The sequence below is a fragment of the Carcharhinus amblyrhynchos genome, chromosome 14 (assembly GCF_965287045.1).
Source record: "Carcharhinus amblyrhynchos chromosome 14, sCarAmb.v2.hapA, whole genome shotgun sequence".
NCBI lineage: Eukaryota > Metazoa > Chordata > Chondrichthyes > Carcharhiniformes > Carcharhinidae > Carcharhinus > Carcharhinus amblyrhynchos.
In genome coordinates, this window is record NC_137337.1 from 67898237 (window position 1) to 67906162 (window position 7926).

Here is a 7926-nt window from a genome sequence, read left to right on the forward strand (position 1 = left end):
GATGTGAGAGGAAGTTTTTTGTTACACAGAGGGTGCTAAGTGCCTGGAATGCACTGCCAGAGGAGGCGGTAGAAGGAGATACAATCGCAACATTTAAGAGGCGTCTTGACAAACACTTGAGGGATACGGACTGGGTAGAAGGAAAAGGTCATTAGAGAGGTGCCATGCAGGCTTGGTGGGTCGAAGAGCTTGCTCCCGTGATGTACTCTTCTTTATTATGTCCGCCAACTCACGGGAGACCAAAATGGAGAACTCACTCGTGTTATCGCTTCTCGGCCTTTTGGCTAAGATCAAGTGTAGTGTTGACGTGCTGCGCTTGGTCGAAGTCATTGGGTTACATTTTAGCTTCATTTGAAGCAATTTTTTAAAGCGGCTTCTCGGCCTTTTTGGCTAAGATGCAAATGAGATCAAGCCTTGGAGGAGGAGCTACACCTACTCCAAACAGCTTGGATCATGTAGGTCAAGCCCAAGACGGGAGGTGGGAGCCCTGTCTTGTCAGCTTGGATCGGGAATGTCTCAACTTGTTGGGACTCTGAATTGGCTTTAATTTGACTTGATTGGATTGGAATAAAGTTAAAAAAAACGGAGAACTCACTCGAGAAGCACCAGACATCGACAGACTTTGTTGGGAGTGTGCAGAGGTGGAGCTTCCTATTCCCGTGCGTACCCACTGATCGCAACACTGCGAGCGTGCGGTCCGACAGCGGGATGTGTGCCCAATGTCTTTTCGCACTGCTTCACGCACCTCTGGGTCGAGCACATCCCCACCTGAGCAACGTCACGTTCCGCCCACTATCTGTAATTCAACAGGAAACCTCCTTCTCAGGACAAGTCGAGCTGGACAGTGAAATTCCAGCTCCTACCAATGATGTCCCCATCCCAAAAACAATTAACCAGTCGCATTTAGATTTAGAGCGTGGATGCCTCACTGAAGAGAGGATTATAAAACAAAATTTGACTCTGAGCTGTATAGGAGGTATTAAAGTTTATCTATTAGTGTCACAAATAGGTTTACATTAACACTGCAATAAAGTCACTGTGAAAATCCCCTAGACGACACACTCTAGTACCTGTTTGGGTACACTGAGGGAGAATTTAGCATGGCCAATGCACCTAGCCAGCACGTCTTTCAGACTGTGGGAAGAAACCAGAGCTCCCGGAGGAAATCCTCTTAGACATAGAAAAAACATGTGGGTTCCACACAGTGACCCAAACCGGGAATCGAACCCTGATCTCTGGCACTGTGAGGTGGCAAGGCTGACCACTGCGCCACCATGTGGTAGGTTAGCATTGATGACCAAAAGCCTGACCAAGGTGGTAGGTTTTAAGGAATGTTTTGAAAGAGCTGAGAGAGGCTCAGGGAGGGAATTACAGAGCTTCAGAGTTTGGAAGCTTGAAACACAGCTCCCAATGGTGAAGTGATTAGGATTGGAGAGTTCCAGGAGGCTGGAATTAGAGGAATACGGATGTCGGAAATGACGGGAAATTGACATGCGATTCAACCGGGAGCCAGTGTAGGCCAGTGAAAACAGGATGATGGGAGTTGATGCGTGTTAAGATTTGGGGAGCAAATTTTGGATAGTCTCAAAATTGTAGGGGCAAGGCAGAGATCACCAGACATAACAGTGAGGGAGCAGGTGAGGGTATTTTCAAACATTATTCTCTTAGCGTTACAAAAACCAGATGACCGGAGTGGATGGGGCAAGCTCTGAATCCATCTCCTTGCTTGCTCCAAAAACTAAATCAAATTCATATTGAATCCAATTCATCAAACCAAAAGAGAAAATGCTGGAAAATCTCAGCAGGTCTGGCAGCATCCATAAGGAGAGAAAAGAGCTGACGTTTCAAGTCCAAATGACCCTTTGTCAAAACTTGAATCCAATTCAGACTCACCACAAGAGACAAACAAGATCCAAGCTGAAAAGGATAGGGATTACACCTGATCTTGAGCTGGATCTGACACTTGATCTTAACCAACAGGCCGAGAAACTTTATAAGGCTTTCCTCTGAACTGACTTTGGACATTTTTCTGACTTTAAAAATAAACGTGAGTCATTATTTATTTGTTTTTTGGGATGTGGACATCGCTCTTGGGGGCTAGAATTTACTGCCCAACTGCTTTCCCCGGGAAGGTGCATTCCCCTCTCAAGATGGTAGCACTGTTGTCTCACAGTGCCAGGGACCTGGGTTCGATTCCCAGCTCGGGTCACTGTCTGTGTGGAGTTTGCACATTCTCCTCGTGTCTGCGTGGGTTTTCCCCGGGTGCTCCGGTTTCCTCCCACAGTCCGAAAGATGTGCAGGTTAGGTTGTCTGGCCATGCTGAATTACCTCTTAGTGTCCCGGGATGTGTAGGTTAGAGAGATTAAGGGGTAAATGTGCAGGGTTACGGGGAAACGGCTTGGGTGGGATTATTAGGACACCAAGATTGGGGGAACGGCAAATTGTGCGGAGGCTGTGGAGAGTCTGCAGAAGGATCTAGATAGGCTGGGCGAATGGGCCAGGAAATGGCAAATGGAATTTAATGTTGACAAGTGTGAGGTGGTCCACTTTGGTAGGAAGAATGGTAGGAAGGACTATTACTTACGGGGCGAAAAACTGCAGCAGGCGACGGTGCAGAGGGACCTCGGGGTCCTTGTGCATGAGTCGCAAAAACCCAGCTTGCAGGTGCAGCAGGTGGTCAGGAAGGCGAATGGGATGCTGGCCTTCATAGCGAAGGGGATTGAATATAAAAGTAGGGAGGTCTTGCTGCAGCTGTATAGGGCATTGGTGAGGCCGCAGCTGGAGTACTGTGTGCAGTTTTGGGCGCCGCACCTGCGCAAAGATATTTTGGCCTTGGAGGGAGTGCAGAGGAGGTTTACTAGGCTGATACCGGAGTTGAGGGGGTTGAACTATGAGGAGAGGCTGAATAAACTAGGCTTGTACTCGTTGGAGTTTAGAAGAATGAGGGGAGATCTCATTGAGACGTATAAGATGATGAATGGGATGGATAGGATAGAGGTGGAGAGACTCTTCCCACTGAAAAAAGACAGTAGGACTAGGGGGCACAGCCTCAAGATAAAGGGGGGGCGGTTTAGAACGGAGTTGAGGAGGAACTTCTTCACTCAAAGGGTGGTGAATCTCTGGAATTCTCTGCCCGTTGAAGTGGTGGAGGCTGCCTCGCTAAATATTTTTAAGAAGCGGGTTGATGGGTTTTTGATAAGAGAGGGGATTAAGGGTTATGGGGAGAGGGCTGGAAAGTGGAACTGAGCCACGACAGATCAGCCATGATCTTATTGAATGGCGGGGCAGGCTTGAAGGGCCAGATGGCCTACTCCTGCTCCTATTTCTTATGTTCTTATGTTCTTATTGTTGGTGTGGACTCAGTGGGCCGAACAGCCTCCTTTTGCATTGTAGGGGTTCTATGAGATACCCAGCCCTCCAATATCTTGCTCCTTTTTAATAATACCCCAGTGAAGCACTTTGGGGTGGTTTCCTACCTTTGAGGTGCTGCATAAATGTGAGTTGTTGTTGTAAATGAAGGGCAGTCACATGCTATCGCAATATGTGGGGTTGAGTGGAGGTTTTATCATTTGCAGCCGCTTCCGCCTATATCAGCTGCGATCACATCCCATCTCCCTCTCTTCCTCTGCGGATCTTCCGGTATGTTTTCCAGAGCGAGAGCAAGACATTTGACGGTTGGGGAACGTCGTGTTGAGGGGGTGCTATGTAAAAGCAGGTTGTTGTTGTTAACATCTCAGCAGCGTGGTACAGGTGTGAATGTAGCCCAGTTCATCACGCAAACCAGCCTCCCTTTCACTGACACTGTCTACACTTCCCGCTGCCTCGGCAAAGCAGCCAGCATAATTAAGGACCCTACGCACCGGACATTCTCTCTTCACCTTCTTCCGTCGGGACAAAGATACAAAAATTTGAGGTCACGTACCAACCGACTCAAGAACAGCTTCTTCCCTACTGCCATCAAACTTTTGAATGGATCTAAGAAACATAAGAACATAAGAAATAGGAGCAGGAGTAGGCCATCTGGCCCCTCGAGTCTGCCCCGCCATTCAATAAGATCATGGCTGATCTGTCGTGGCTCAGTTCCACTTTCCCGCCCTCTCCCCATAACCCTTAATCCCCTCACTTATCAAAAACCCATCAACCCGCGTCTTAAAAATATTTAGCGAGGCAGCCTCCACCACTTCAACGGGCAGAGAATTCCAGAGATTCACCACCCTTTGAGTGAAGAAGTTCCTCCTCAACTCCGTTCTAAACCGCCCCCCCTTTATCTTGAGGCTGTGCCCCCTAGTCCTACTGTCCTTTCTGAGCGGGAAGAGTCTCTCCACCTCTATCCTATCCATCCCATTCATCATCTTATATGTCTCAATGAGATCTCCCCTCATTCTTCTAAACTCTAACGAGTACAAGCCTAGTTTATTCAGCCTCTCCTCATTGTTCAACCCCCTCAACTCCGGTATCAGCCTAGTAAACCTCCTCTGCACTCCCTCCAAGGCCAAAATATCCTTGCGTAAGTACGGCGACCAAAATTGCACACAGTACTCCAGCTGCGGCCTCACCAGTGCCCTGTACAGTTGCAGCAAGACCTCCCTACTTTTATATTCAATCCCCCTCGCTATGAAGGCCAGCATCCCATTAGCCTTCCTGACCGCCTGCTGCACCTGCAGGCTGGGTTTTTGCGACTCATGCACAAGGACCCCGAGGTCCCTCTGCACCGTCGCATGCTGCAGTTTTTCGCCATGTAAGTAATAGTCCTTCCTACCATTATTCCTACCAAAGTGGACAACTTCACACTTGCCAACATTAAATTCCATTTGCCATTTCCTGGCCCATTCGCCCAGCCTATCTAGATCCTTCTACAGACTTTCCACACCCTCCGCACAATTTGCCGTTCCACCAATCTTGGTGTCATCAGCAAATTTTGACACCATACACTCGGTTCCCTCCTCCAGATCATCTATATAAATGGTAAAAAGCTGAGGCCCCAGCACTGACCCCTGGGGCACTCCACTAGTCACCAACCGCCAATCCGAATAACACCCATTGACCCCCACTCTCTGCCTCCTATTTGACAACCAATCCTCTATCCATGCTAACACCCTACCCCCAACTCCATGCCCCCTGACCTTCTGTAATAACCTCTTGTGCGGCACCTTATCAAACGCCTTCTGAAAATCAAGAAACACCACATCCACTGGCTCTCCTCTATCCACCGCCCTAGACACATTCTCATAGAACTCCAATAAATTCGTCAGACACAACTTCCCCCTAACGAAACCGTGCTGCGTCTGCTCTATCAAACAATTCTCCTCAAGATGCCTCGCTGTTTTCTCCTTGATCACGGATTCTAACATTTTACCTACAACAGACGTTAAACTAACCAGCCTATAATTCCCTGCCTTTTGCCTGCCACCCTTCTTAAACAACGGCGTAACATTAGCTGTTTTCCAATCTTCCGGCACTTCCCCGGAATCCAGCAACGTTTGGAAAATAATCACCAAGGCATCCACTATCACCTCCGCCATTTCTTTCAGAACCCTTGGATGCATTCCATCCGGTCCTGGGGACTTGTCCACAATCAGTCCCTCCAGTCTTTCGAGCACCGCCTCTCTAGTAACAATAATGTCATTGAGACCCTCCACTCCTACCATCTTTCCATCGCTAACACCCGGCAAATTATTCACGTCCTCCTCCGTGAAGACCGAAACAAAAAAGTTATTCAAGGCCTCAGCCATTTCCCCATCCCCTACCACTAAGTCCCCCCTCTCATCCTCTAAGGGTCCAACATTCACCCTAGTCAGCCTCTTCCTTTTTATATATTTATAAAAACTCTTACTGTCCTTTTTTATATTAAGCGCTAGCCCAGCTTCATGGTTTCTCCTACCCTTCTTTATCAACTTCTTTGACATTCTTTGTTGATATTTAAACCTCTCCCAATCCTCTTCTCGCCCACTACTCTTAGCTACTCTAAACGCATCCGCTTTTAATTTAACACTTTCCTTTACCTCCTTCGTTATCCACGGCTGATTATCTCTCCTCCTATGATCCTTTTTAACCATTGGAATAAATTTCTGCTGAGCACCAAGAAAGATCTCCTTAAAGATCCTCCACTGTTCCTCAGCAGACCTACCTTCCAATGTGCTCCCCCAATCAACATTCGCCAATTCCTCTCTCATCCAAAGGACACATGTCCGGGAACCCACTTTCTCCTCCTCCATCTGCATCAGAAACTCCACCATACAATGATCACTCTTCCCAAGAGGATCCTTCACCACAAGGTCCCTAATTCTACCTGCCTCATTACATAACACCAGATCCAAGATAGCTCGCTCCCTCGTTGGCTCCAACACACACTGTTCAAGGAAACTATCCCGGCAGCATTCCAAGAACTCTTCCTCAAGCCCACCGCATCCAACATGGGTCAACCAATCAATATGTAGATTGAAATCCCCCATAATTATCACCATTCCATTCCTGCACGTCGCATTTATACCTTATATTAATCTACCTTACATTAAGTTGATCTTTTTCTACACCCTTATTATAACTGTAATGCTACATTCTGCAGTCTCTTGTTTCCTTCTCTATGAACGGTATGCTTTGTTTGTATAGCGTGCAAGAAACAATACTTTTTACTGTATGTTAATACATGTCAATAATAAATCAAATCAAACAACAGGTTTGTTGATGCAGAGTTAATCTGGCCAGACTCCAGCAGAGGGCGCTCTGGTATCAGCACTCACATTCCCCCAGGCTTTCCTATGGAATTTTTGCAATTCCTCAGATTCCAGCCCGGAAGCCATCCCGGTACTCCTGGTGCTGAACCTGGTGATGGGGCTGCAGTGCGGCCTTTCAGCAGGAATGTTGAACCAAGAATCCATCGGTCCCTTCAGCCGAATATACATGATGCAGTCAGACTACATTGAAGAAGGTCAGGGGGTAGCAGAGTGGTTAGCATTGCTGCTTCAGAGCGCCAGGGACACGGGTTCAATGCCCAGCTCGGGTCACTGTCTGTGTGGCATTTGCACATTCTCCCCGTGTCTGCGTGGGCTTCCTCCGTGTGCTCCGGTTTCCTCCCACAGTCCAAAGATGTGTGTTTAGGTGGATTGGCCATGTTAAACTGCTCCTTAGTGTCAGGGGATTAACAAGGTAAATACATGGGTTACAGGGGTTGAGCCTGGGTGAGATTGTGGTTGATGCAGGCTCGATGGGCTGAATGGCCTCCTTCTGCACTGTAGGGATTCAATGACTCCATTGTCCTGGCTAATATTTATCCCTCAAACAACTTAATTAATACATCATTGATCTTGTCACCAGAGAATCCCTACAGCCGCAGAAGGAGGCCACTCAGCCCATTGAGCCTGCACCAGCAACCATCATAACAGGCCCTATCCTTGAAACCCCACATATTTACCTTGTTAATTCCCCTGACACTAAGGATCAATTTAGCATGGCCAATCAACCTAACCCACACATCTTTGGACTGCGGTAAGGAACGAGAGCACCTGGAGGAAACCCACGCAGACACGGGGAGAATGGGCCAGCTCCACACAGACAGTGACCCACAGGAATCAAACCCGAATCCCTGGTGCTGTGAGGCATCAGTGGTAACCACTGTGCCACCCAATCATAAATTGAGTTTGCTGTGCCCAAACTCCATGTGTATAGCAGCTGACTCTGTTTAAGTTATGACAGTGTGGCAGCAATAGAATGTATTGTCTTCTTCATTTCAATGTGAATCTGGAATATTGTGTACACTCTTTGTCTCCTTATTTAAGGAGAGATGTAAATGTGCTGTAAACAGTTCAGAGAAGGTTTACTAGACTAATACCAGGAAAGGATGGAGAGGTTAGGTTTGTATCCACTGGAGTTTAGAAGAGAGGGAGCAACTTGATCAAAACCTTTCAAATCCTGAGGGGTACTGACAGG

General features: G+C 47.6%; 1 non-coding gene across 1 annotated transcript; it reads left to right on the forward strand.

Annotated features, from left to right (window-relative positions):
- Nucleotides 1-264: 264 nt before the first annotated feature.
- LOC145352833 (U2 spliceosomal RNA) lies at nt 265-457 on the forward strand. Its single transcript, XR_013888600.1, has one exon. It is a non-coding gene; the product is annotated as a U2 spliceosomal RNA (small nuclear RNA).
- The last annotated feature ends 7469 nt before the right edge of the window (nt 458-7926 follow it).